Source organism: Trachypithecus francoisi, unplaced genomic scaffold (assembly GCF_009764315.1).
Source record: "Trachypithecus francoisi isolate TF-2019V2 unplaced genomic scaffold, Tfra_2.0 Contig00622, whole genome shotgun sequence".
Lineage (NCBI taxonomy): Eukaryota > Metazoa > Chordata > Mammalia > Primates > Cercopithecidae > Trachypithecus > Trachypithecus francoisi.
In genome coordinates this window covers 11,509-18,628 of record NW_022680772.1, presented here as the reverse complement: position 1 = coordinate 18,628, position 7,120 = coordinate 11,509, and the positions used below count along the sequence as shown (strand labels likewise).

The following is a 7,120-nucleotide window of genomic DNA, read 5'->3' as shown; positions in this document are numbered from 1 at the left end:
AGAATAAAGACCACTGTCCCCTTAAGCAAAGACCTTCACCTAGACTCAAGTCAGTTATAGACTTAGAGATCAATGAATTGCAGCAGGAAATGATTTTACATTTCTAATTCTTTCAATGTGTTTTATGAGTTGATTTAAGTCTAACTGGAAACTCATTTAAATTCATTTGCTCCAAGAAAATACAAAAATGAATATTAGATACACTGGGGAAAGAAAAAACTAATTTAATTATGTCTGCTCCATTCCCTAGGAGCAATCTTTGATTCCCTGGGTAGGTGGATTCTTCATCCTTCAACCACTGTCTCTTCTGCCCTGGGGAATTCACATTGAAGTGAGCTAAACCTAGCACGTATAAATAAATTTCGTGCTTGGTCCAGGGATGAGGTAAGGGTGAGCGAGGAAAGTTAGGAAGCATCTTATCATAAATCAGTTTGGGTAACAGACACAAAGTTACTGCAAAAGATTCAGCAAAGTATGCCTCTTTCTACCCTTTCTTGTAATGTGTTTCCCAACTCCAATTTAACCAGCTAGGACATACTGCCCCAAAAGGTGTCACCTACAGCAATCATTCAGATAAAAAGCAAATAAATCAATGTCGAGCTCAGCTTTTGTGTTTCAAAGTAGAACACTGAAATTTAAGTCAAACCCAAAGTATTTGAGAGAAAACGGCCTTTTTCGTTATAAGAAATTGAGCTTCTTGAAATTGTCTTTGTTTTTTTGTTGTTGTTGTTTTTCTTTCTAATCTTTTTCATTATACTGTAAGTTATAGTGCACATGTGCATAACGTGAAGTTTTGTTACATATGTACACTTGTGCCATCTTGGTGTGCTGCACCCATTAACTCGTCAGCACCAACAATTCATCATTATATCATGTATAACTCCCAAAAAAAATCCCTCCCTCTCCCCCCTCCTCATGAGGCCCAGTGTGTGATGTTCCCTTCCCATATCCAAGTGATCTCATTGTTCAGTTCCCACCTATGAGTGAGAACATGCGGTGTTTGGTTTCTCTTCTTGTGATAGTTTGCTAAGAATGATGGTTTCCAGCTGCATCCATGTCCCTACAAAGGACGCAAACTCATCCTTTTGATGGCTGCATAGTATTCCATGGGTATGTGCCACATTTTCTTAATTCAGTCTGCCACAGATGGACATTGGGTTGATTCCAAGTCTTTGCTATTGTGAATAATGCCACAATAAACATACGTGTGCATGTGTCTTTGTAGTAGAATCATTTATAATCCTTTGGGTATTACCCAGTAGTGGGATGGCTGGGTCATATGGTACATCTAGATCTAGATCCTTGAGGAATCGCCATACTGTTTTCCATAATGGTTGAACTAGTTTACAATCCCACCAACAGTGTAGAAGTGTTCCTATTTCTCCACATCCTTTCCAACACCTATTGTTTCCTGACTTTTGAATGATTGCCATTCTAACTGGTGTGAGATGGTATCTCATTGTGGTTTTGATTTGCATTTCTCTGATGGTGAGTGATAATGAGCATTTTTTCATGTGTATGTTGGCTGTATGAATGTCTTCTTTTAAGAAATGTCTGTTCATATCCTTTGCCCACTTTTTGATGGGGTTGTTTGTTTTTTTCTTGTATATTTGTTTGAGTTCTTTGTAGATTCTGGATATTAGCCCTTTGTCAGATGAGTAGATTGCAAAAATTTTCTCCCTTTCTGTAGTTGCCTGTTCACTCTGATGGTAGTTTCTTTGCTTTGTGCAGAAGCACTTTAGTTTATGAGATCCCATTTGTCATTTTGGTTTTTGCTGCCGTTGCTTTTGGTGTTTTAGACATGAAGTCTTTGCCCATGTCTATGTCCTGAATGGTACTACCTAGGTTTTCTTCTAGGGTTTTTATGGTATTAGGTCTAACATTTAAGTCTCTAATCCATCTTGAATTAATTTTCGTATAAGGAGTAAGGAAAGGATCCAGTTTCAGCTTTCTACTTATGGCTAGCCAATTTTCCCAGCACCATTTATTAAATAGGGAATCCTTTCCCCATTTCTTGTTTCTCTCAGGTTGTCAAAAATCAGATGGCTGTAGATGTGTGGTATTATTTCTGAGGACTCTGTTTTGTTCCATTGGTCTAGATCTCTGTTGGTACCAGTACCATGCTGTTTTGGTTACTGTAGCCTTGTAGTATAGTTTGAAGTCAGGTAGCGTGAAGCCTCCAGCTTTCTCCTTTTGACTTAGGATTGTCTTGGCAATGCGGGCTCTTTTTTGGTTCCATATGAACTTTAAAGTAGTTTTTTTCCAATTCTGTGAAGAAACTCATTGGTAGCTTGATGGGGATGGCATTGAATCTATAAATCACCTTGGGCAGTATGGCCATTTTCACGATATTGATTCTTCCTATCCATGAGCATGGTATGTTCTTCCATTTGTTTGTGTCCTCTTTGATTTCACTGAGCAGTGGTTTGTAGTTCTCCTTGAAGAGGTCCTTGACATCCCTTGTAAGTTGGATTCCTAGGTATTTTATTCTCTTTGAAGCAATTGTGAATGAAGTTCATTCCTGATTTGGCTTTCTGCTTGTCTGTTACTGGTGATAAGAATGCTTGTGATTTTTGCACATTAATTTTGTATCCTGAGACTTTGCTGAAGTTGCTTATCAGCTTAAGGAGATTTGGGCTGAGACAATGAGGTTTTCTAAATATACAATCATGTCATCTGCAAACAGGGACAATTTGACACTTCTTTTCCTAACTGGATATCCTTGATTTCTTTCTCTTGCCTGATTGCCCTAGCCAGAACTTCCAACACTATGTTGAATAGGAGTGGTGAGAGAGGGCATCCCTGTCTTGTGCCAGTTTTCAAAGGGAATTTTTCCAGTTTTGCCCATTCAGTATGATATTGGCTGTGGGTTTGTCATAAATAACTCTTATTGTTTTGAGGTACGTTCCATCAATACCGAATTTATTGAGCGTTTTTAGCCTGAAGGACTGTTGAATTTTGTCAAAAGCCTTTTCTGCATCTATTGAGATAATCATGTGGTTCTTGTCTTTGGTTCTGTTTATATGCTTGATTACATTTATTGATTTGCAAATATTGAACCAGCCTTGCATCCCAGGGATGAAGCCCACTTGATCATGGTGGATAAGCTTTTTCATGTGCTGCTGAATCCGGTTTGCCAGTATTTTCTTGAGAATTTTTGCATCGATGTTCATCAGGTCTATTGGTCTAAAATTCTCTTTTTTTGTTGTGTCTCTGCCAGACTTTGGTATCAGGATGATGTTGGCCTCATAAAAAGAGTTAGGGAGGATTCCCTCTTTTTCTATTGATTGAAATAGTTTCAGAAGACTGATACCAGCTCCTCCTTGTACCTCTGGTAGAATTCAGCTGTGAATCCATCTGGTCCTGGACTTTTTTTGTGTGGGTAGGCTATTAATTGTTGCCTCAATTTCAGAGCCCGCTATTGGTCTATTAAGGGATTCAACTTCTTCCTGGTTTAGTCTTGGGAGAGTGTAAGTGTCCAGGAAATTATCCATTTCTTCTAGATTTTCTAGTTGATTTGCGTAGAGGCGTTTATAGTATTCTCTGATGGTTGTTTGTATTTCTGTGGGGTCGGTGGTGATATCCCCTTTACCATTTTTTATTGCGTCTATTTGATTCCTCTCTCTTTTCTTCTTTATTAGCCTTGCTAGTGGTCTGTCAATTTTGTTGGAACTTAATTTTTAAGGTATTAAATTTAATTTGAGTTTTGGAAAGTTGTTCAGTAAGAAACTCGTTCTTATCTTCATCTTCGGAAATATCAGAACTCATTTTTACTGCACAGAAATGTCTTGTGTGTTCTGTAAAGCAATTTTCAGGTTTCTTTCTGTTTTCACACTTTCACTGTGCTTACTTATAACAGCAGCCAGTCTAGACTGATAAGATCCAATTTCAGCTTCCTGTCTTGCCTTACTTTCTTTTTTCCTCAACAGTTCGGAATTGAGCCTTTTATTCTCAGCTTTGAGATCATTACGCTCTTGTTGATCATGGAATGCTGTTTTGTTATTTCCTCATTGAGTTTTATACTCTTTTCAAGGGCAGCATTTCTTTCTTTAACAATTTTAATGTCCTTAAGATATTCATTTTCTTTTTCCAAGTTGTCATTTTTCATCATGCATATATCCTGCCTGAGTATAGCAATCTCTGTCTTCAAAATGCAATTTTCATCCATCAATCTTTCGTTTCTTCATGATTATGAAAATCCTAAATAAAATAAAAAAAGTTTTAGCTAGTACTCCGTAAAATAACATATCATGATTACCTCTGAAGCTAAAGAATAACCTGCACATCCATACACTAAAAAGTTTAGTGTCAGTGGATATCCAACTGGAGAAAAAGTTGAAACAAAACTTTCAACCTTGTAGAGCATAAATTCCACAAAGTCCAGAAATTTATTTAAAGTCAATGAATTTATGAAAGAAAACACACACACATGCACACATGCACACCAGAGAATTTTTAAGAATATCAGAATTGGAAAAGCTTTTACCTGAATTACAACAAACCCAAAAGCATAAATTAAAGCATTAACAAATTTGATTAAATTAAAATATATCAAAGAATGCATTTACATCACCCTATAGTTAGTTCAGACGTATTTGGATAGATAAAATTTCCCAAAGTTATTACAGTTCTGTTTCACACATAATATTCTATTGCAGTTTGAATCTTTTAACACTTCTATAGTCAGTTATATGAATTACATTTACTAAATCATAAATCTAGATATTATACTAGTCACTCCTATATATATTCATTGATGAACTCCTCTAGTTACCATAATTTTGAAAAAGAAAGGTTAAAAATATAAGCAAGCTACAGGATTTTCCCCAGGACTTCTGAGTCTATTTCTAGTTCTCCCACAGGTCACAGTTACTTCTGTGGTGTAATTATATCAATACAAAATAAAACTTTTATTTTAAAACACCAGTGGTAAATAAGATAAAATTTATAGAGCTCTTCTTAGAATATCATGAGATTATTTGTGATTGCAATAATTTCTGTTTCTTCTTTATTTTATTTTAGGTACAGTAATCAATATGAAATAGAGGAAGTACAAGGAACAATTTTACTGGGAACAGCATTTTTATCAACAGGTTATCACTATGTATACATTATGGCATACTATTGTTTGCAAAAGCACTTCGTAATAAAATAATATCGTATTTGGATGCCAAGACTTATAATAAATATTAATAATTGTACATTTCTGGTTTGTTTTAGACCTAAATAGTATATATTAAATCAAGTGGATATTATAAGTAAAATTGATAAATAAAGTTTAAAATATAGAATTTTTACCAGAGATTGATTTACCTGATTTGGAGTATTTCTTGCAGTTTTTGGTTTCATCTCTAGTGGTTCAAGTTGTTTTGCTTCAACTTCTTTCTTATGTTGTTTCTCTTTCCTTTCTAATTCTTCTCTATTTTTTTTGTACAGCATATTACCATTTGCTTTTTCTTCACTTTCCTGTTTTAAGGTGCATCTGCAGATAAAGACATTTCTCTTAAAATGCATTTTGTGAAAAAATAAAGAGCTCATCTTGTGATCTACCTCTGCAGATGTTGTTTATCATTCTAATAAAACTTCCATGTTCTGGATTATTTTTCCTTTGCAGCTCTCAGATATTTAATTTCTCACTTCAACATCTTCAAAAGAATGCATATACTTGAAAAGTAGTAAGGAAAGGATATTCCGCTAAAGTTTCTGTTACTAGTCACTCTAGTATATATTATTAAAAAGGATACTGGAGATTATTCAGTAAAGTTACAAGTTCAAAATTACCTTTTTAAATCACATAGTCATAATTACTCCCTAATTAGAAAATATCGTTTACGATCAACTACATTTTTAAAGTTACTATTTATTGACAAGTGTATAAGTTCACTAGAAATAAATTTTCATCTTTATGAAATATTGCAGGTACCTCTCCAAATGATTGGCAGAGTAAGATGGCACCTTCAGCTGTCTCTCACACAACTATATCTGCAGATGATTGTCAGCCAAAACTAGGCTAGTCTAACATCTGTTACCCCATATTTTTTATATTACTTTCTACTTTCAATTCACCTTGTTGTTACATAGATTTTATATATGTATTAATCTATTGTTCATTATGTGTAATATATAATTAATGCCTTAGTAAGTGTGTGCATCTTTGCACAAGTTATGTTTTCCAGTGAAATCTAGTCCCAGAAATGGAGTTGTTGAGTTAAAGGGATGTCGGGTTATCTGAATTTTAGATACACAGCACTAAGTTACCTTTCGGAAATAATTTACCAATTTCATATACCAACGGTGTATGAGAATGCGTTTTTCCTCACATATGCCAACACTAGAATTACTCTTTAATATCAGCATGACTTTAAAAAAGAGATCTTATTTTATGTTAATTTGCGTTTTTCTGATTACCAGTCAGGACTAAATATCCCTGATAAAAATATAAAACTTGTTAATCATAAGAATATTAGTCCGAGTTTGCATTAGTATATAGCACAATGACAATTACCTCCTGTTAAATACTGCTATAGGCAGCCAGGCACGGTGGCTCACTCCTGTAAACCCAGCATTTTGGGAGGCCGAGGTGGGCAGAACATCTGAGGTCAGGAGTTCGAGACCACCCTGGCTAACAGGGTGAAAAACCATTTCTACTAAAAATACAAAAAATTAGCCAGGCATGGTGGCATAATGTCTGTAATCCCAGCTACTAGGGAGGCTGAGGCAGCAGAATTGCTTGAACTCGGGAGGCAGAGGTTGCAGTGAGCCAAGATCACACCATTGTACTCCAGCTTGGGCAAGAAGACAGGAACTCCATCAAAAAAAAAAAAAAAAAAAATTCCCTGCTCTAGGCTTACCTATCACGCTCTTCCTTCAGCTTCTTGGAAACTGCTGAGGATGCATTTCCAAGTCTTTCTTTGTTGGGGTAATCTGTCAGCAGCAGCAGAAGATGTGAGATGACATAGATTTTCTGATACTTGTATTTTTTCACTTTTGTTTGTATTATTTCCCTCTTTGACCTTTAGTAAAAGTAATATGAATAATAATTATTATTATTTCATTCAATATAAAGAACTTTTTCCCTGATTTTTTCACTTGATTCAGGTTAAATGTCACCATTTTTATT

At 35.2% G+C, this 7,120-nt stretch overlaps 1 long non-coding RNA gene across 1 annotated transcript; it reads right to left on the bottom strand.

Moving 5' to 3' along the window:
- Positions 1 to 3,982: 3,982 nt before the first annotated feature.
- LOC117087186 lies at positions 3,983 to 6,901 on the bottom strand. Its single transcript, XR_004438719.1, has 3 exons — positions 6,852 to 6,901; positions 5,314 to 5,482; positions 3,983 to 4,200 (listed from the first exon to the last, which is right to left on the bottom strand). It is a non-coding gene; the product is annotated as an uncharacterized LOC117087186 (long non-coding RNA).
- Positions 6,902 to 7,120: the final 219 nt, after the last annotated feature.